The following is a 23,492-nucleotide window of genomic DNA, read 5'->3' as shown; positions in this document are numbered from 1 at the left end:
CATGACTTTTCAATGTGTGTGTCATGACCTATGTTCTATACCTGTAGCGTTTTGCCCTTTTTTTCTCTCATTTTTGTAAGCACACACCAGTAGCAGGCAGTTCTGCACCTATGCTGGCCATTTGCTATGAAAGAGGTGATATTAAAACTTGTCAGTGTATTGCCACATAACCTTCAGATTTTCTATTTTTATGAGGCTCAACTTTGTATAGGTTTACGTCATTGAGGGGTTGGAAATTATTACAATGTGAGCAAGGTCAAGCTTATATAGGGCATGTTATAAATAAATTTTCATTTCATTTTTTTCACACACTTTTCTCCTTTTAATGCATACTGCCTGGTATTTATCTTATTATTCTACTCATACAGAAATAGCCTGTCTCTTGGGCAACAAGAGACTTGAAGAGCTGCTCAAACTAACTGAAGTCAGGTAGAATTTTACTAGAAGCCCAATTAGTTATTTACAAAGCAGTTCTAAAATTCAAGAAAAAGGGACTGGTTTGCAGATTAAACTTTTTACTCTACTAGGTTAGGAGCACAGTAACATCAATGATAATAGCCATTATGAAAGAAAGGAATAAGAATATTTCAGGAAGACTTAAAGATACATAACAACATCTGTGTAGTTCACTGCCATCAGTGTTTCAAAAAGCAAAACCAAACAAAAACTCCCAGATCAATGAGATAATATTCTGATTGAAAATGTCATGTTTCTCATGAAAAACATTTGGTTGGGAAGCAACAAACAGTGAGAATAAGAAATAAAACCTACTTAGGAATGTCTTAGGCTGCATAGTGCTAAAGACATTCCAGATTAAAGTAAGGAATTAATAAGAATGTAGACAAAAAAGCCAGGCAGAAATAGGGAATCAACAGCTGACTGAAGCAGAAATCTTACGGGAAAAAAAACCCAACAAGATTTATGTAGCCAAATGTAGGATTACCCTGAGATCTGGCCCAAATGTCAAACTCTATTTTACAGACTAGCAGAATTAACAGGGGTCTGGCAATAAGAGTAGCTTTACTTATTTGCTTTGTTATGTTTACCTTGCAGGCAATCCAGAAACTGGATTTAGCACCAAGCATGGGATGAACCATTTGAGAGGTTGGCTTCAATCTCACCAGTATATGTGTTCAAATATCAACAGCTAATAGACAGGCAAGGCTTCTAGAATCTGTCTTTCCTAATGGCATGACCTGTTGTGAAATTTGGAGCCAGTGAATTTATCCACTCACTATAAAGAAATTATTTTCATTAATAAAATGTACTTTCCTATGACAAGAATTTCAGGGTTTTTTTCCCACTGACATGCTCTAAAATGCTCTGAAATACCCCAAGATTATTATAGACCACTATATGCAGAGTGCATTACATATTTTAAAGCTCATGGAGTCCAAGCTTCAATATTAATGAACCAAACAACAACTCATGACAGAGGTAGTCAGGTGGTGATCTCTGTGGTATGTGTTTGAGACCAAGTGTGCTTTTCAGATGTCAAACTGCATAAAAATGCTTCCAAGGAAATATCATAATGGGTTTTCTGTAATTTTACCAAAGTTTACCCTCAAGCCTTATGTAATTGGATAATATCTATTATGTCAAACAGCTTTGACCAGAGCATTTTGGCCTGCACTACTGGCATTAATATTGTCATAAGACAATCAATAAGTCTGCCAGTTACGTTGGTTTTACGTATCATCTGAACCACACGCCTGGCTAAGAGAAAAGTAAATGGACTTTAATGAAACATAAACTAACCAAACACTATAGAATAGGATATACCCCTAATAAAATATCAAAGCCTCTTAATAAACTTAATTAAAAAGGCTAACATTTTGTAGACATAATAGAAATGGGTTAAACTGACTAAACTATTCCAGTGTTGACACAGGAGCAGCCAACCTGCTTCCATTTACACACCTTATTTTTTTGGCCCCAACAAAAATGAAATTTATAAATCACTTAAAAGAAATGGAATTTTGGCAGAACTTATTTTTTCCCTTCAGTCACCTATCTTTTTATGGGATTTCAGATAAAATGTTTTCCCTTAACATACCTTATAGTAGGCTAAAGAAAAGCTATTTGTTTACAGTACACAGAGCAATGCCAGATCTGGTTGGTCTGGAGGCAAGATTTCCCAAACTTTTGATCTGTAGGCTCTGGTTTCCAGAACGTTGAGATCCATGTCACAAAAAGAATCTGTTGTACAGAGTCTGTTCATCCTATCACCACAATTATAAAACAGAACCAGAAAAAGAAGGCTAATAAGGGATGATTAAAAGTATTGAGTAACTACTGTACAAACAGTGACCAAAAGGACAATGGTCTGTATAAAGGAGGTATTACAAAATCAAGAAGCGTGTCTAAGAAATGAACATAAATTTTTTATTTACTTTTTCTTCATACAGGAACTCAGCCCACAAAAACAGCGACAAGATAAGGCCTTTTTCCTCTCCACACATAACTATGTGGTGTCACAGAGTACTATGGTATGGAGGTGCTGGAGGTGCTAGAGGTGTTAGCCACAAAATGCTACAGAAGGCAAAAATACAAAAGTATTTGGATTCAAACAGACCCAAGCTGATTCTTGGAAGATAGATGCATCAGTGACTTTTAAACATGTAGGAAACTGCTCAGTGATTGCCAGAAGTTGAGAGATTGTATCAGATTTTTCTGTGCTTATTTTGTATATCCCTATGTGACCACTGTTGGAGACAGGATACTGGGCTATACAGACCTGTGTGCTGACTTTGAATGACTCTTGCATTGTCAGGGTCTGTGAATCTTTTGACATTCTTAATCGTCAAAGACTTAAATAAATGAAAAATTCTGGTCATTTAAGACTGACTTTTACCTCATCTCACCAAATTGCTCTCCAGACTAAGTCTCCCTCTTACTCTACTGGACTTTCTTTCTTTTCTCTTCTTGTCACAAACACTCCTTTTTAGCATTCTTATTGGGAGGGCATTGTAGAATGAAAGAACCTATTTCTTGTGTGTTGAATATTGATATTCTGTATAGCCATGTCTGTGCTTTATAGATGGTAATTTTTCCTTCAGCATGACTGTTGAGTATCAGGCTTGAACTAAATGATGGAGTCTTACACTCTTCAAACCTTGAAACCTTTTTCTGAACACAGTCTTCATAAGAATGGAGTATCCGATCAAATGAAAAACCAACAAATGAAGGAAATACAGTTAATGCTCTGTGTAGCCATTTACCACTGTACTATCTGAAGGGACCAGCATAATATTTCACACATTTATATGAGTAAAAGAAATCTTAATAGAGAATTAATGTAAAAATACATAGCCTCACATAGTATATCCTTCCATGCTATGAATATGTGGTATTTATGCAATTAAAATAGATCATTCGATAACAGTACAACTTGGGAGAATACTGAAACATGGTTGTTTTTAGAAGCTGTAAATTGGTATTGCTCAGACTTGATCCTGAAGACAGGTTACATCAATACAAAACTCTATGAGGCTAGTGGTGTGTCTAAACAGGAAAAAAAACCAAAACCTCAGAAGAGGAAAAATATACCCACTCTATAATTATCCTGACTTCTAATGTAAAGGCAGAGTTGATTCTGAATCTCCAGGTCAGGAGACCAGTAGGGCAGAGGCCTCAGATACTTTCTGTTATACATACATATTATATACATATGTATTCTATACAGAGAGAATTCAGCTGTTACATTCATCTTGAGCAGATATATTTTCATACCTGATAGTTCTGAGTTAGATTAGTTGTTTATATATTTTTTTTTTCTATATAACATAAAGGACAATTGTTCTAAATGACCACATGACCGTGACAGCTGATATAAATGAAAACCAAAATTCTTTTGGCTTTGGAAAAAAATAAAAAAAGTCGGATCAAATTCAGGCTGCGTGTACTTAACCTTCCCCAAAATATTGCAGATGGGTGGAATGAAAGGCTGATTTTGATAAATGTTTCCAACTTTGAAACCACAATGTAACACTTGTAAATTCTTTTGAGATTATTAGATAGGTGGTTTAGCATCTATCATTTGAGATAGACTAGCGTGATAATAGATACGAATAACTCATCACACATCCCTGTTATTACTCTTCCTCCTGATATGGCTGATATCACTGATATTCAGTTGCTCATCTTGATGAATTTGATGGAATATTTTTTGGTTCAAAGAAGGAAAACGTTATTTTCAAAGAGAAAAAAAAGTACGTACTCTGAGGGAATAAGTACTTAATTCCCTTGCACATGTTAAAGGATCCAATCAGAAGGGGTTTTTTTTTGTTGGATTGGGGGATTTTACTCGTTCGTTTGTTTGGGTTATTTTTAGTTTGTAGTTATGTCTCTGAGGTTGTATTTTCAGATCTTGTGCACAAAACTGGAAAACCTGCAGAAAACATTCCTAGGCTGCAAAGATGTGATGGAAAATAACCTTATATGTTCATTCTTTATTTGTATTAGCATGTCATTTTGTAATGGCAAAACCAATGTATACCATTTTGGATGGTTTCATTCACTCACCTCTCCCTGGAGAAACTTGGGTGCCTCTCTTTTTGGTTTTGCCACGTCGTTGCCCTCCAGGGAGCTCATTGGCCAGTGCACACAGATGCCCTTCCCTCTGGAGGCAGTGCTTTTGAGCACAGTTGTACAGGCCACGCAGGTGCCAGGAAGGTGCAGAAGGGCAGAGGGACTTTCCTAGTGCACGCCAAAAGCAGACCCTCAGGTCCTGCTCTCATCACCTTTGCTGAATCTCCACTCCACAGGGAAGAATTCTTTTATTCTTTTGACATGGAAGAGTTAAACGAGGGGAAAAAAGACTTTTACACAGCCCTGTAAAAGTCATGTTTTGCTGGCAAACAGCAGCAAACTTGCTAGGCTTTCTTCATTAGAGCCTTGCCATTTAAGCCATCAGCGTCATTTTGTGAGGACATCAAACATGTGTACACCAGATGCCTGCAACGCAGAGCAGCACTAAGGACCTGACTCAACTTAACAATAATCTGCGGACAGCGGGTGTGAACCTGAGCTGGGCCAACACCTCATCAGACTGCATGGCTAATTGATTTCAAAATTAGAGTTGGTATTTCTGAACAATAATCTTAAAAGGCAGCAATAAAATACATCAGAATCCTTTGAGCTAGCCAAGCTTTCATCCAAATGGCTTATTACAAAGAGCTGGCACACCTGAACTTTGGCATAGACAAATAAATCCCAAAACAGTAAATGGAAACCACATTTGGCACTGGAAGTTTGTCAAGAGAAGTTCATAGTCATCAGGAAACAAGATTTTGGATTTTTTCCTTAGTGGCAGGAAATCATTCACTGGATGTATTTTACTCCAACTGTTGTGATTTATGCAATGAAAATATAAGTAATGTTGAGGAGGATGTTATTTATTTTTATTTATTTTTAACATTTCACAATATTCAGGATCCCAGAAGTGCTAAAAGCACAGCAAGGGTTACAGTTATCCCAACAGCGATAACTTAATTACATCTGTTGGCCTCCTTCTTTGAACTTTGAACTGCGAGTTTGTGGCATCATGATCCAAAAGGATTTAGATCTGACTTTTGTGTGGCTACAATAAATTATACTCAAGTATCTGAGCAATGCCTGGAATCTTATCTTGAAGGCAGGATGAAGCATCTCACTTAAGCGATGGTATAAATTCGGAATACAAATCTTTCCGGGAACTAGTATTTCAGACTAGGTAGAAATGATTGCTTTTTCCTTCAAAATAGTTGAATTATAAGAAACTCGAGAATATGTAAATAAATTCATTAATCTCCTGAAATATTTCCTGAAAAAAATGGCTCCTTAGAGCTGCTGAAGATAGGACTAAACAAATCTGTGAGGTCAGAGGCTGATCTGTTAAGTACCTGAAATCCATTTGGATGGCTTGGCTCTTTCATTGTTTGTGAATAGTTTTATACATTCGAATTTGATGAATAAAGATGTAATAGTCTAGATGCAATTATTTGGTCTAAGTTAAATGCTACCCAGTGGTTGATTATTAGCTTTGCCTTTAAAATTAAGTTTTACCATTCTGACAGTCTCAGCTTGAGTTTGTGATGAGATAGTTCTGTTCACGGTTTTGAGTAATTCTGATCTGTTCCATTTATGTTCATACTAATACAGTGTCAAACTTAGCTCCAAATGTGAGTCTCGGTGGTATGTATTACATCTTCACAAACAGTCCTAAGACAGGTGTGACTACAGCATTATACATTACTTTGCCAGTGGATATAAGCAGTCTTCTAGCTACGCATCTGACAGATGTAGTAAGCTCAGTTTTAGACACTTCAAAATATTGTTTTTTCTTTCAATTTATGTCTAATTACAGTTTTCAGGCCTGGCCTGATTCTCATCTTACTTACAATGTGAGTTTCCAGATGTATCCCTGGATTTTCACTGCGTTATTCATGCAAACAAAATTGGTCTGTGATATGCCAACTTTCTGATTATACAGGGCCCAATTCAGTTATACATGTTTAAAACCAGCCTAATGCTATTAGCTGCCAATCTGTAGTGCTGTGAGAGGATAATGAGACCTTGAAGATTCATCTTGCCCTTTTGAAAAAATTGTCTACCCACACTGTTACATCTCTTGATTTTGCCAATATATTATTGTGTCTCCAATGGGCTAGGCCTGTGAGAGCACCTTTTAGTCATGTACGATTTTAGCCATGATTAATTTTAGAAATGTTCTTCAGCTGTACAGGTTTGGGGTATGTGGGCAACTCACATTTTGACCCACTGATTAACTGCAAGGGTTGCCTCTCAGTATTTCAGTCTAGTAAAATGTTCTGAAATGGTGTTTTGGGTTTTTTTTATAAAATACCTTGTCTTATATCATGGGCAGTTTTGGTACAATAACTTGGGTTTCTCACATTCATACACATATTGACTTAACATCCGATCACTTAGCAGTTGATGCTCATCTACTTGTTTATCTTTTTAAAATAAGGTATAAACTAACCTAAATGTGTAACATGCAAATAAAGACTAATGGGACAGATTCAGACCTCTGTTACATCTGCTCAAACCGACTGGTTTCAGCAAGGGTTGCATAGGTGCATATGAGGGCAGATTTGCCTCTAAATTTTTGCGGCACTCATAATGACACTTCCCTTTGCCAATGTAATATAAAATCAAGGATTTGTTTTTGTAAGAGTGAATAAGAGACTGACATTTGTAACTTAATTCCAGCACATGATTCTTCAGTTTTTCCCCCTACTTCTACATGTATTCATATGCAAAGCAAAGAAATACATCAAAGTGACACAAACAGCATAACAAAAATCTGTCTACAAAGTCCTGCACCAGCTGGTGCTCTTACATGTTTTAGATTAGAATCCAGAGAGTACTATGGCTGGACCACCACAGGAGAAAGAGCAAGGGGACACTGTGAATGTTCCCATGCACAGTATTAGACAAACACCTGGGTCAAATTAATGTAGGCTTATCCACTGTGAAAATTCACAGGGTTTAATGGCTTTTCGTACCTGTGAAGGGGTGGTCTAGTTATAGGACTTCTGTATAGAGTCTGAGGTAGAAGGGCAGATTCCAGATTTTTGTGTGTTAATGTTAAAGGTCAAAATCTATAGTAAGAGGCAAACAGGTGGGAGTTAAACAGCAAACAGAAAAATTCAGCAGAGGTATGAATTCCTCAGTTTTCATTCATTTTTGAGTTTTGAAAAATGACTCATGTTGCTGAATCAGTTTTTAAAACAAAACTATTGTTATGGCTATGAGGAAAAATAATTAAGTGAATTCCTGCTATATTCTGCAGAATTATTTTATTCTAACAAAAGATAATGATGCATGTGTGGTATCTGTACTTCCATGCAGTTAGTTTAAAAGCTTTTCCACTATTTGAATCTTAGACTATGCAAAGACACTTTGTTAGAAGAAGGTTCTCTATTTTCTCAGTTTGCTTAGTCTGTATCTTCCTTTGATGCTAAAATATTGAACAGAATTTTGATGTTCTTAAAGCTTCTTCAATGAGGGCACAGCAGAACCAATAGAGAGGTGATATGGAGCCACTCATTTAAAAATAAAAGCTTGGCTGCATCACATAGTTTTCAGAATATGTTTTGGATATATCAGCAGTCCCATTAGCTGTCATGCATAAAGAGAGGTATTGAGCAGGTTTCCTAGTTCTAACGCTGCAGTTAAAATAGCTTTGGATTAGGATTTGTTTGTTTCCTTTATCCATGCATTAGTCTTTGATAACAATGCTACAAACAAGACTGTGCTTGTCTTCTGTATGGAGATGGATGAACTGGCTGCCTCCAAAACAAGGCCAGGAATTTGACAAGATACCATGAAGGAAATCAGAAAGTAATTGGAATTTTTACAGGACTTCTACACTCTTAGCATCTCCTAAGGTTATTGTATTCCTAGAAGGAGCAAGTCCCTGGCTTGTTGGTTACATTGCGGAAAGACCAGTGGGTAACTCAGTGTTCTCAGCTGGCTCCCCCAACAACATGAAGTGTTTTGATGTGGTCCACCACAGCCAACAGCAAGCTGTGCTATCATGTAGTATAGTGATTTATCTGCAATGATAAGGCAACAGTCTTCCTCCAGCAACAAGAGTGTTCCCTTGTTACAGGTAAAGCAAAAGTCTTGCCAGTAAGGTTTAATGGCTATTAAATATTATTCTTAATTTGCATATGTATTTGTCTGTCAATATATCAGACATAAAATTTGTTTTCAGTTTTAAATGAGCTAGTCATCAACCTATCAATACAAAAAGTAGAAATAAGGCAGAGGACAGAGAAAATGAAGCAAAAGTGTTAAGTTGGAGGGTAGGCAGAAAAGGCTAAACAAACGTGTTATGCTTTAGAAAAATAAAGATTTGAGGATTGCAAATTATTACAATGTTATATAACTCAAATCCCAACTTGAACATTTTAATCTTTAATTGCATATGGAAACACATAATGTGCTACATAATGGTTAATGAATGCATAATTGTCCAGAAATTAACAATCGACAGTTGTCCAGAAATTGACCCCAAAAGGGAGCACTACAGGACCCTGCCAGTATTGCTGTAGCATAGGAAATTTGGGGGGAAGGAGAATTACATGATTCTCGGGCAAGGAAGAAGACAACACTCAGAAAGTCCTACAACCTGACCAGCACTGCAGACCAATATGAACTATTTGTACCGTGTCAGCCAGCTGAGGTGATGTGGTGACCCTCTGGGAACAGAATGGAATAAACCTCTGGAAATGCATAGCTAAAAACATCAGCATGTTGGTCTTTTGGTTAATTTCCAGGGCTTGGCTCTTACAAAGTTACAAATAAAAATCCCAAAGGAAAAGGATGAAGCAGACATGAAAATAGTTGTGGAGAAAAGAGTTTTTAATACTTGAAATAACATTAGAGGGTAGATATGGGTATACCACATGAATAAAGCATTATATTGGGCTGGAGTTCTTTGTTTTCTTCCTAGATGTTCCTTTGCTAAATCATAAGGGCAGTTTCAGAATACACAATACACAAGGCACAGCCTGTTAAACACAATGATGATACAATATTTATCCGTCTGGTACCTCTCCAGCGCGTATGTTTGGATTTACTTGCCTTGACTTCATGCTGATGGGAGTCTAACAGACATCAAGAAAAGTGAAAATTGAATCTCTCTCCATTGTCGACTACATATAAGTGTAACAGTGTGGCCTGAACTCTCAAAACAATGTCAGCAACCTGCTGATCTAAAGAAAAACACACACCTTAAAGACAGTGTATTAATGAGAGTACTAATGACTTTTACTTGGATCAAAAGGGCCAAATTGTCATTTAGACATTTAAAAATCAATTGTTTATACTATACCAAATATTCCCAGCTATGGGAAAATGTCTGATACAGCTCCACTGATTTGAAGGAAGTTGTGCTAATTTCTGCCAGCTGAAGATGCTGATGGCAGTGATGAAACAGGACAAAGAAAGATATTGTAGTTTGAAATTGGAGTAATGTAAAAAGAGACAATAATAAGGACACCAAGTTATCTGATGTGTAGTATAAGGAGAATAACATCAAGATTCAACAGCATGCTGATTAATATGCCTAATTCTAAGAATATTATTTTCAGAATTGTTTCAATTTTTCTAGTTACCACTCTATCTTTCTTCCTGTGGAAATCAACCTCTGCCATTTTTATCCTTTTATAGCCTCATTTTTCCTTCTTTGTCCAGCATTATCAAACCATGACGCAAATTCAATTATGCTGTTGTGATGCCAAAACCTGTGGTCCTCGCAAAATGTATCATGCAGCATATCTAGGTAAGTGAATTAAAAAAGCATCTGAGCAGGTATCTGGTGTGTGTCACAGTTCATTCTTCCATAATAAACTATGTTCTCCATCTCATTCATTTGTCAATCATAGTAACTAAAGATTATTATTTGCTGTATGTACGTGACACCAGCAATTTGCAAAGTCTGTTGGCAAGAAAATCAGGTTAGAATGACAGAGTGAGAAATTAAGCAGAAGTCTGATGTAATTAGCTACAACAATCAGTGCCCTAATTTCTGATTTATTGTTTCCTGTTTTCCTGCTGCTTTCAGTCCATGCATACTGTATGTGCTTCATATAGGTCAAACAATTGCCTTATCAGTCCTGGCAAACCAAGAGGTCAGAGTTAACAATATTTGTTTAAACATGCAGGATGCTTCCCACTGCAATTAAGAAATAACTATTACTAATAGGTCTTTGGTGCTATTTCCTCATCTATACAACTTTGTAAAGAAATAAAGGCGATATAGGGAATTTGGATTTCAGACTTCTTCCTGAATATTTCTTGCAGATAGATTTACTTGACTAGTAGCATTTTGTTTGGATAAACTAGCCACATTGAAATTACAGTAAATGGCAATCTGACAAGATATTAATGTGAAATATTTACACTTACATATATCAGTTTAATAACAATGGACATGGCATATTTTGCATTATGTAAAACGAGACTTTAAAAAGAGACTATCCAAGTCTAGGTCCCTCTGAAATCAAGGAGAGTTTTGTGCCTGACTGATGAGATTACAACTCAGTCTCATAAATTTGTTCTGGCTGCCTTTTTCACATTGTACAAAGTTCAAGGTCTTTGGATGAGCAATTCCTTTTAGTAATCCACTACTGTGCATAATTTACACAGTTCTTGCAATTCCAGTAGGGGTTCATTTGACTGCTTGTTTTGGTTTGAAATCCACACAGTAAATTGTGCATCTCACAAGAAATATATTTACTATGTGTTCAACTCTTCAGGTAACAGACACACTTGCATAAAAAGTGAAGCTAGGAGGGACCATCAGAGGTCATCTAGTCTGCTCTCCAAACTATTCCTAAAAGTAAACTAGAACTAAAATATTCCTGACAGAAGCCTGCCTAGCCTGTTCTTTTAAAACTCCAGAAATGGAGATCCCACAACCTCCTCATGTAATCTGTTCCACTGTCTACTCCTGTACCCTTGTGGAGACATAACAGGGGGAAAATTCCAATCTAAATACCCTTGCTGCAAATTAACTCCATTATGTATTTTCCTTCCTATAGTAGATATGAAGAGTAATTTAATATCATTTTCTTTGCAGTAATCTTTTACTTGGCTACGTCACATCTCTTCTTAGTCTTTTCTTCTCTAAAATAATCCATTGTAACTGTTGTTCCTTGAAATCCACATTTTCTTGACCTCTGATCTTTTTTTATTTTTGTTTTATGCAGAAGCTTGTCCAATCTTGATAGAGCAATTACAAAACTAGGTGTTGTACATATAGCTCTTGTGTTTATACTTCCCATTCTGATATTTGTTTTATTGAAATGTTAAGACACTTTTGACTCGTGATACGCTACAACATCCAGATCCTTTTCTGTAGGACTGCTATCTAAGCAAGTCATTTCTCATACAATATTTGTGAAGCTGATTGTTCCTACTTAAATGTTTGATATGTCTTGATTGAATTGCTTTCTATTTATTATAGCTTCTTTCTCCCATTTGTCTTGCTTATTTTGAATTCTAACCTTGTCCACCAAAATGCTTGTACTCCTCTTGGCTTGGTATCATATAAAAATTTAATAAACTTACTGCCTGTTGTACCACCCAAGGCATTAATGAAATGACTTCACTGTACCAAACTCAAGACAGATTTCAGTAGAACCCTAGCTGATATAGCCTTTCAGCATACTGTTTTCCAGTTTCTTCAGCACCCTCATTACAGTAGTGTCAGGTAGAAAAGTTACTTTTCTGTTTGTTGTGGGGTTTGGGTTTTGCTTGTTTGTTTGCTTGTTTTGTTGTTTTATTTTTTTCTTCTCAATTAGGTTATGCAGAAGAGTAGTGAGTGTTTTAATGAAGTGACGATACAGTACAGAATTTTTGGCTATTACTTATCACTAATTAGTCTTTTAAGTGCTGAGAAATGGGTGATTTGTTTATTTTTCAATGGTTTGAAGTCGGGCTAGCTCTTCCATGGTTCTCTGGCTTTCCCTTTCCCCACTTCTGGGAATAAGAACCATGTTTGTCCTTTTCTGGTGCTCCAGAACCTTGACCTCTGCAGCTTTTCTAATTTCTAATGATTCTAGGATTACTTCACCACTCTAAATATCTATGTTAAGTCTATACAACTCACTGTAGCCTGAGGTTTTACCCTGTTGTTGTCAATGCTAATCACGGAACTCATGTAATCTCAGATAACTACTTTTTGTGAACCATGAATGAAAAGAGTATTAAACATTCTACCCATCTTGGCATTATCTAGTGCTGCTAACAGTACTGTTGGCTCTTTATTCCTATTGACTACTAGGCTAATTTATTACTTATAAAATTCAGTTTCTTGGAGAAGAGCCACCTGTTCAGAACACTGAGCAACGCTCATTTGTCAGGGCAAATTCTGGAGTCAGCTGTCCAAGCCCCAGGGCAGTGCTGGATAAGAGGATTCATGACTGCAACATATAATAGTAGCAGATTTAGGATGGAGATAATATCAAGGAGCTGGTATTTGTATTATGTGACATATACTGCCTATAGGGTTGTGTACACCAGAATGGAGTGATGGAAGGGGAAGAACATAAACATGAAAATTGTCGATGAATTGATAATATTATTTTTGGGAAAGAGGAAAGGAAGAATACTTCAGCTAAAGAATAAGTCACACAGAATCTTTTTGCAAATAAATATTTGGAGTAGGACAAATTAGAAAGTGTATTTTGAACTTTAAATAAGGGGAACCATGGATGAAGACAAGATGGTTGGAAACCAGAGATCAGGTGTTACTGATCTATTTGGAGTAGTTTTTCTAAACTAACTATTTTCTCTTTTCAGCTTTGTAGGCTTTTTTAGTTTGAATTAATTAAAAAGGGCCTCCTCTGTATATTTATTGGTTTCTTGGTCTGTAAGCATCTCTCCTATTAATATTAGTGGGTTACTCTGTGTTTCTCTGTAAAGGCTCCTGTGTGATCTGAAAGCTGCACTCACAAGGTGAGGCTTTTTTCTCCAGCTGGAAGGAACTTACTGTCAATTCGGACTTTCTAAGTATCGTTCTCTGCATCTATTTTTTAATTTAATTTTTATATCCTTACTTTTCTTCCTTTTTTTTTTTTTTCCCCTAAATTCTCTTCTCCTTGAAGAGAAGACTGGGTTACGAAGTTGGAAATGAAACCTGACCAACAGTTTCCTCAAAGTTTTGTAAAATGGATGAACACATAGGCTGAGAATTTATAGATAGGGTAACATTATCCAGATTGAATTTGTATTTTGGCTGGTTAATATTCCCTTAGGCTTTGGTCTTGTTCCCATTGCTATCAAAGGGAAATCTCCCACTAAGTTAAAAGGGTGTGGAATCAGGTGTTAAAAAAATTGTACTGAAACACGACATGGTTACATATGCTAGTAAAACTTCTAAGAGTGGTCTTTCAATGGCCCTAAGAATTCAGGGCTGATCCACACCAACTTGTGAGTTTTAGAAAAGGGCAATGCAGTGAAATGTTGCAAAATCCTTCCTCGTTCCCCACCTTGATGAAAGTTAAGAGAAGTGTGGAGTGCTACTCAGGAAACTTGTGCACTCAGAATTGATAGCCACCCATAGAGCTTATGTGTTTGATTGGATTTCAGTACATGTCCAGGAGCTTTCCATAGATACCTTGAACGCTGGGTCTGTGTGCCCATCCCTGCCCCTGGACTGAGATGAGAGCATAAGCAGTGGCCTGACATCAGACTGGAACACAACCTCAGTGTGCACCAGGAAACCCATGAAGAGGGAAGCTATCACAGCTTCCAGCCTGTATGGTAAAGGAGGCAGGACTCTAGAGTGTAAAACAGACTCAGTTTAGACACAGACATATAACAGCAAGCTAGAGCAGTACTTTAGCTTCTCTTTTTATCTATTCTAATGTTTTGTCTGCTAGCATTGCTGGTCGCTTCCGAAGTTTCCACTTGCTTCTGGTTTACTCTTACTGCTCAAAAAGCTTACGATTTTGGAAACTTTACTTATTAGCATTACTTATTTCTCTTGCATATCAAAGCACTTCATAGACAGGAAGAGCCTAATTCATTGTTACTCACACATCAAAGTTTAGGTAAAAAGAGACAGCACAGCTGCCAAATGTGTGTGTGTGAAGTTGCTGTAGGAAAATATCACTGTGCTGCTTTGCTGATTATCATTCAAGGATGCAGGAAAATATCTTAAAGCTTCCTGGGATCGCAGAATAAACCACCCTAAGAGCTGATATACAGCTGAAGAATTTTATTTTCTGTGACTGAGAGCTATTTACAAATTAACATCTTAGCCAAATGTTCAGCTAACATCAATCATCATATCTTCCCAGAAGCCAATTTACACCACCTTACAGTAGATGAAGATAGCTGTAGGATATCATAAAGATAAAAGACACACTGATATAAAAAAATCTTTTTACCATATCAGGCTGGTCAAAATATAAGGAATTGTTTTCTACAGAAAGAATAGCTTCTTGGCCAATTAGCGTTTTCAAGAAAATCATCACCAAAACACTTCTTTCTGAATTTTAAGTAGTTCTTTAGTGATTTTTAACAACTTTGGTTTGGTTTATTCACAATGCTATGGTCTGCAGCATTGGGGTTCTTGTGTTCTACTGTCTTTGCTCCCCAAAACTGAAAAGCCTGGCACACTGGGTAAGAGCTCATTAAACAGAGGAATTAGGAATGCATATTGTCAAATTATAACTTCTATGAGACATTCCTGTAACATTTGTCACTTTTCAAAAAATATCAGAAGTTTTGCAGAGCAAAAACTGTAAACTTCTCTACTTGCTTCTGCTTAAGACTGCTGTGGGTCTGACAGAGTTAGGATTTCTTGTACAGACACTCATAGAGCAGAGCACCAGGGAACAGAGAAGGAGGAGCTTGGAGTGAACAGCAGATCTGTGGATTTCTGCATCCAGTCCAAATAGGAAGTTCTTCAGTCCATCCCAAAGAACCTCAAAGTTACAAACATTATGAACATTACAACATTATGAAATGAAAATCAAGTGGAGAGAATATCCCAAATCATAAGCAACATTAACTGCAGTGGGAATGTCATCATCAGATACTATAATTTTGAAGCACAAAGATCCACAAACACTAATGTCAATTGTGTCCTAATATTCAGCTGATCAAATGTGTAGTGTTTTTACTGCCATGGACTAAAAGTACCAAGAATTAATATTTTGTCTTCCAGGTAAAAAAAGAAGCACTTATGACTTGCTAAATTCACTGTATTTATGCTCTTGATTAAAGTTGAAACTAAGCACATGCTTCAATGCTCTGATGAACTAGTAATATTTTTAAAAAGAAATAAGTAATTATTTCAGCAAAATTAATAATTTCTACATTTCTATTCATAGCCAGTTATTTGCAGCAAATGTAAATCCAATGTGACATTTTGAGTATAACGCTTGAATTAAAAGTTTGTGGCTGATAATCATTGCCCAGATTACTAATGCTAGATATTACTTCAATTTTCTGCAATTTCAGGAAAGTGTCAACCCAACAGTATTACGGTCTGCAACCTTCTTAATATTTATGTCCCCCAGATTTTTAGCATACTAGTTTTGGGGGATTTTTTCCCCCTTAAGTGGGTAAATCTTACTTACTTGCTTCAAAATATTAATGCTAATTTTCTTTGCCAGTTAATTTGGGGATAGAAAATATAACTTGGGCTCAGCCCCCCTTGTTTGATAATTTAATACCGATATTACTCATGTTATTAGTTTTACTGGTAAATCAAGGAGCAAGTTGCTGGAATCCAGCTGTGACCCCAGGGCAGGAACTTTCTGCCGGCTGTCACCTTCTGACAGTTCAGGCTGTTAATTACCTCCAACAGCTGGAGCACAAGCACCTCTCTGTCTGCCAGCTGGCAGCCTCTGTCTTGTACTGGCAGCCTGAGAAGATTTAAAACCTGTAACAAAAGGCTGCTATGTAAACAGTTTATTGTATAATACACCATGGCAGCAGTAGACCCACATCAGGAATCAAAGGTAGCCTCTGCGCTCATGAGTAGTTACGACTGGAAATGATGTGAGTCCCTGATTGCCTCTTTCCATCAGTCAGCAGACAAAACCTGAAGTCCAAAGTGAAACAGTACAAGCTAAGGCTTCACTAACTCTGACTTCTGGTATCTAAGTGTCTGAATTGTTGTGGTACCATAGAACTATACCGATTACTTTAACATGTGAAAATAACACAGCAAGACTTTACTTGGCTGGTGATATGTCAATCATGAGCCAAGAGGAACTGCAGAAATAACTTTTGAGGTTTTCTTCTCAGAAAACAAATATAGACTTCATGAACACATTCTCAGGTCCCCATAACTCTTTAAAGTGACATAAATGTCCCCTGGAGCTTTAGCTGATGTATAAGGGCTTACAATTACACTTCTGAGTGAGCAGTGTTGCTGTGCTGTGTGTAAAATTTGTGAGCAGCTCAACAGGCGTGAAAAGTAGGTTCCTTATTGCAAATTCATGAAAGGGTTTCTATATGGCATATCTGTTCAGAATGTGCAGCTAAATCATTGCTGGAACCAGACAATGGGAAATGCCCAAAGAGTGGCTTGCACTTCAGCTTCTGGTTATTTTATGTTTTACTTGTCAATCATTTAAGTTTAGGAAACTGAATCACCTTAAACAAGGGTCAAAGAAGGTACCCAAATTCTTTTATTAGCTTCAGTTGAGTGGTTAGAGCACTTGCTAAGAGGCAGAGTGGGATTGCTATCCATCCCAAAACTGAGAAGTTTCAAGCCTCCATCTCTCTTTTGGCTGGAGAGCAGCCTGGTAACTTCCAGGTGAGGTTGGGACACCAGAGACAGAATTGCAAAACTGATGAAATCAAACAGAGCAAGAAGGAGCATAACTATGGACCAGGATGAAACAGTCTTCCCTGGCAGGGAGTGTTCTGGATTGCATCCCTATTCTCTGTAGTGCTCAAGTATTTTATGTGCTGGCTCCTTGACGCACTGTGTTTCTGCAACAGAAATTTGTGGAGATTTGCGGTCCTAAGGTAACAACAAAATAATGAGTTTTTCTCACAGTTTCCAACTGTATGTATATAAATTTGAATTGAGTATATATAGGTAAGGAATGCTCCCTGCTATTAGGTTTGCATTCTAATTTATGAATGTTCAGACGTCTGCTATCTCTCTATCATACTTAGGTAAAGGATATTAATACTGATAGTAATCCAGATCTTCCTGGGGCTTTCAGATGATATCATTAGAACAGCTGAAATCATTCTTTAACTGTAAGAAGCAAATGGAGCAGTAAACTTTGCATTTCAGGACAGGAAATAAGTGAAAAAGAGATCTGTAGAGTGATCATTATAGAACATCCTTTCTCCCTCAGTCTTACTAGACAAAGTCTTTTTTACTCAAAGTCAAAATAATCCATACATATCTTGGTATAAATATTATTTCTTGCGCGGAAATGAAATTTCATGTCAGTGGTACATTCTCCATAGATGTCACAATGTTGTTTATTAAATTTATTCTGAGAAATATTGCAGTTTATGTCCTTTGAAATGATTCCTAGAGGAAAGGAACAACTCTTGGCTTAGAGAAAAAAGTTATTGAACTAGTGAGTCCTAGGGATTTCTGCAGCATAAGTGAGCCTGAGTTCCCTTATGTAAATACAATTCCCAATATTTTCAAGTATTTCACCTACCTCATCTTTTAGATAGACTTCAGTACAGAGTTAGCTTTTGATCATATTTCAGATCAGGCATGGACATAGCTCTACCTCCTCCAACTCTTGCAGACAAAAGGAAGTTGGAACCAGAATAAAGCTGTTCAAGAAAGGGGAGGCTGAGTTTTGCAAAAATTAACAAGATCAGCCCAAGTACCACCTGCATGGTCTGCTGACTTTTAAATGAGTCCAAGCCTCCCAGGCCAGAGATGCCCATGTAATTTTTGAAAAGGAAACATCTGGGAATGAGTTTTATATCACTATGGAGCATGCAATTTCACTCCTATACTTGCAATTCATGTATTCCTGACAGCCATTTCAAAACTACAAGCTTAATGAGGCTTAATCTCATAATATTCTTTTAGACCAAATGCCTCCTGAGGTGGGATGTACCAAACTGTGGTTTTGGCTACAATGGAGGTTCCCAGTATTTGCACCAGTACAAACAGGAGCAAAGTTTGGTCCAGTGATTTCAATGCATAAAACTGGAAGGATTCCTAAAATGTATATATATTCTGAAGTTTGAAATTTAGTGTACAAGAAAGACAAAAGTAACTTTAAATCAGTGTTTTATATGAATTATACGTATGAAGTATTGCTTATAAATTCTTTTTTGCATTTCTGCTGGAGGATGCTTTGCAAATGATGTCCAGAAATGCAACCAACTGCCGATATAAAGAGAGCCTGCCTTCACCATTAGCTGAGCTAAAACAAGGTCTGTTTCTTTGCATTCTCCTCTCTAAAGTTGTGGCAAACCTTTTGACAGTTCCCATTCCTGCAGACAATTCCCCTCTTGTGGTTAACTGCTTCACTGCTGGTCCAGCAGTCAGATCTGCCCTGTGCTGCCATATCACACGGATGCTCTCTTGAAGCTGAGGAAAAGTCAGCAAGACATACCCGGTATCTATCACCAGCAGTCAAGCTATCAGATAACTCCTTGAAGCAAAGCCATTTTAAAGTAATATTACAATATTTTCTATGGCTTTCACAGATCAGAAGCACCCTGATAGTATTAACATTTTTTTTTCGTTTGAATAAACTTCTATTTCATTTGGCATATAGAAATATGTCAGCATAGTTATTTTTAACAAATTTGAACATATTATTTAACATATTTTCTAGAAATTACATTTTTTAGCAAATCTTCTAGCCATTTTACTTGTAATAATCATTAAAATATAACTTCTTTTGCTTGAAGATTTTTTTTATTCCCAACTCCTTTCCAAAATAAATTTAATTTGGTGTCTGCTGGAATGTTTCTCCTAGAAAATCTTTACTTCGGATGTTTCATAATTTCATTGGGAAAATTCATAGTATTTTAGTCACGACATTTTTCTTTTTTTTTTTCTTTTCTTTTCTTTTTTCTAAAATAACCTGATATCATGATCTATTTCTTAGATATAGTGCTGGGGTTTTTAAGGTACTCTGAGCTCTTTCAAACTTCTTAAAATTTCAAGTGTCACATTTTCATTCACATAATTTATTTTTTGTTAGAGGTTTGGTGTTTTTTTTAAATGATGGAAACCCCCTGTCTCCATCCCTTCTTCTTGCCCTGTGTTCCTATCAGCCATACCTTTGCACAGACATTGCACATTTGCTAAATTCCTGTTTCACACTGAACATGTTATATGTGGGTAATTTTATGTGCGTGAGTGGTTCCACCTAACTCAATCGCTTTGTGGAAGTTCGTCACGGTGGTGTTAATGATGCAGGACCATGAACACGGGGAGCGCACATGTTCGTTGACACTCACTGTCCAAAGCCCATCACAATCCATTGAGTGACAGCCCTGCAACATAAGTGAGCCTGGTGGCCTGATGGTCTGGTCTGATGAAGACATAAAATTCTGTGCTTGAGATTGGAGGACATGTGGCCTGTGGGGGAGAGATCCTTTAGTTTTCCTTCCTTTTGTGGTTTCCAGCACCATAGAGCAAAGGGAAGTGAAGGAGAGAGAGGTTCAGGAGGAAGAGGCATTGCTCGGGCTTTCTTTGATCTGCTCCAGGTGAAGCTTCTCTGACCCAGGCAGAGCAGATCAAAGAAAGAAGCCAGAATACAGAGCACTCGAGTACTTCATGACTGTAGAAAATACTGCCACAAAAGTGCCCCCTTTTTATTTTGAAAATGTGCTCACCTTACATACAACCTGTCATGGCACTTATTACTGAAACCAGATGATCACAAACTATTGATTAATTTATATATCTCCATCAGGAACGCATTAACTATGTAGAGTCGCAGATAAAAAACCTGTGACTAGTACATGTAGAGCTCAATAAAACCATGAGAAACAAATGATAACAAATTGCACATCTATTTTATTTCTAAAAATATCTTCACTTAAAGAGATTCTAATTTCAAATCTTCAGTAACTCAGTGATAAGTAGGAGACTTCCTTTGAATATTAATAAACCCTAACTCTTAATAAGTCAGTCGGAGACAGAAAACAAGCTGATGTATTACCATTTTCTTCAATCTACAGTCTTTGAAGAGTAAAGCAGTGTAACTGAATAAGGCCTAAATCCTTGTTGCAGTGTATATGTTGTACTAAGGTACATGCTGCATGCTTTATAGCCATCAGTAGATAATTTTTTGCCCCAAAGGGGCCTATAGCAAGGGCTTCTTATTGTGATTAACTTCCTGCACTGTGAGCAGTCTCGCTGATCTCCATCGGCTCTTCATAGACTTTGCCGGGATTTCTCACAGCTCTTGCACATCACATGTGGGACAGGCTTTGGCACCAGCCACAGGAACTTTTGCTGAAAAGTTACAATAGCCTTGCTTATGTGATTTGCCAGCTATTTTTTCATGCCTGCAGCTACCAGGCAACTCCAGCAGGACTGCGTGCTGGTTCCTCTCTGAGTCAGAGAGAAGGGTGCCATCTACTGAGGCACTCACACCCCCTCCTGCAACACACAGGCTTTTCTCAGCTGTGTGACAAGCTGGAAAGCTCCTAAAACCAAAGTAAATCCACAGATTTGATGACACTCTTTAAAAGGAGCATTTCGGAAAGAGCTGTGTTTGTTCAAATGATTATATTATTCCATTTGTGGTGTGCTAAGAGTCAGCAGCTTTATGATGAACAGGGATCTGATGTAAGAGATCATTTTGGTGCATATGTTTGAAAATAACAAAATTCATTATAAAACTCTGCCATTTACACCGTTATAGGATAGGATGAATTGAATAGTTATCATGTCATCATTTCAGTTGTTAACCCTGAATTTACTCTGTGTATTTCTATGGAATCTGGAGTTTCTATTAAGCCTTTGTTAAAATCCACTTCATGCTGATGGTTATATAGCGAATTATCATTTTATGCCATGCGTGAAACATCAAACCCATCATCCTGAAAACAAATCACAAAACTATTTCTGATACTACAAAATCCATCACTGTGATATTTTGTATAGCGAGGGTCACAGATAAACAGCATATTTTCCTCTTTCAAGAACATTTTTAAAAGTTGTGTTCTAGTACTTTGGTTGGTATGTTTGTTTCAAAATCCAAATCTGTATTTTGCAGAACAGTCTTGTTTCATTACCTGTTGGTATCTGTCTTCTTTAATAAGAAAAGGGCACTAAAGACAGTGGAGAGAGAGCAAATACCTTTATATGTGACTGTGAGTAAATCACAGGCTGTGTGTAAGCCCAACACATGCTTTCCGTTCATAATCCACAGGGGAGTGTACTAATCATGCATTTTTACTGCAGCTTTATGTATCCAAACATTTGACCAGGTAAAATTATTGGAGATGTCAGAGGAAAAGATGTATTTGCTGTTCTTACTTTCACCTCATCTTAGAACATAAAACCCTGTAAATAAAACCTAATCTTGGCAAATCATGCAGAAAAAGTCAAAATCAAGTTGTCAAAGTAATAAACAGTCCAATACAGCTGACAGGTTTCTTTGTTGCAAAATAATATACACATGTCAGCTGTAAAAAAGATAGGCTGAGACGTGAATGTACTGGTTTTGAAACAAAAAGTATGAAATGTTCTTGTTCTCAGGATGGTATACAACTGAGCTATGATAAAGTTAAAAAGGAATTTTTGATGTTTTTTTCCCTGAACGTTTTTCATCAGCCTACCCTGATCTAAAAATTGATTGCAGTCTGATAGATAACAAAAACAGGGAGGAGCATTGACCAGTAGCTGTACTGATTTTGGGGGATTTTTCTTCTTTTATCAGTGAATGACAATTGTGACTGGAAATGGTTCAAGCTTATTCTGTTTCTGTCTTTGTCATTCTTACCACCACGTTACAAAATAAATATAAATTTTCAAATACAGATGTAAATTCCATGACTGTGTTTGGTATTGAGAAGTATTTATGGCAGATCAAATTGTTCTCTGATGTTTTTGGACAGCTTTTACAATCAACAGGTTAAGTTAACAGGAGTTGTGAATTATAACTGGATGGTATTTATAAACAAGAGTCAAATTTATACATGCAGGAAGATATTGAGAAGTTTGAATAACACTGTCAACATGTCTACTGCCAATATGGTCTTCTTCCTCCTCTTTACTACTCACTTGTAGGATTCTTTTTTCAAGATGGATAAGTCTCTAATCAGGTATGTGTGTATTAATTTTAGCTTCCAGATAAAACAAAGCGCTGTAGCTGTTATTCCAGAGGTCACCCACTTGGAAAAGTATTTTTTTTCTCTGATCTTCCTAGTGTATTGCCACTGCTTTAATGCAGCTAAACAGTGTTCAAAATATTTAAAGCCAGGTTCATGTTTCTCAGTAAGTGCCTGAAGAAAAACAATTTAATTTAGGAGGAGTATGGCTCGTTTCTTGGTATTTGATATAATCATCTATGATTTTGCAGTAGGTAATTGAATACTGTTTTCTGAGAGAGCATTGAAGGAATAAGGGTTGAGCATACCTGTTAAAAAGTTTAAGTGGATTTTTTTTTCTTTGTTTATTTTTGTTAATTGTAGTTTACAGAGTTACTGAGCTCATGGAAGTCCTGTTGTGATAGTCACCGTACAGAAATGAAACAGAAGGCAGTACCTATTCAATACAACTTGTAACAATTGATTTGTTTTGTTTTGGGTTTTTTGTTTGGGTTTTTTTGTTTGTTTGTTTGTTTGTTTGTTTTAATGCTGCCTGCACCAAAACTGTGAAGAGTCATCACAGATTTAATGCAGTCTGTTTGGGCTACATTTACAGAGAGGTGTTGTGATGCCATAATCTGGCCATTACAAACTGATAATTTTAATAAATTGCTTTGAAGTTGTCAATGAGCAAAAAATAATCAAGAAAATACTGCCCTCGCATTTCCTAGTTAAAAGTTAACAAT

The sequence above is a fragment of the Strigops habroptila genome, chromosome 7, assembly GCF_004027225.2.
Source record: "Strigops habroptila isolate Jane chromosome 7, bStrHab1.2.pri, whole genome shotgun sequence".
Classification (NCBI taxonomy): domain Eukaryota; kingdom Metazoa; phylum Chordata; class Aves; order Psittaciformes; family Psittacidae; genus Strigops; species Strigops habroptila.
The sequence above is the reverse complement of the archived record's forward strand: the minus strand, read 5'-3'. Positions refer to the sequence as shown.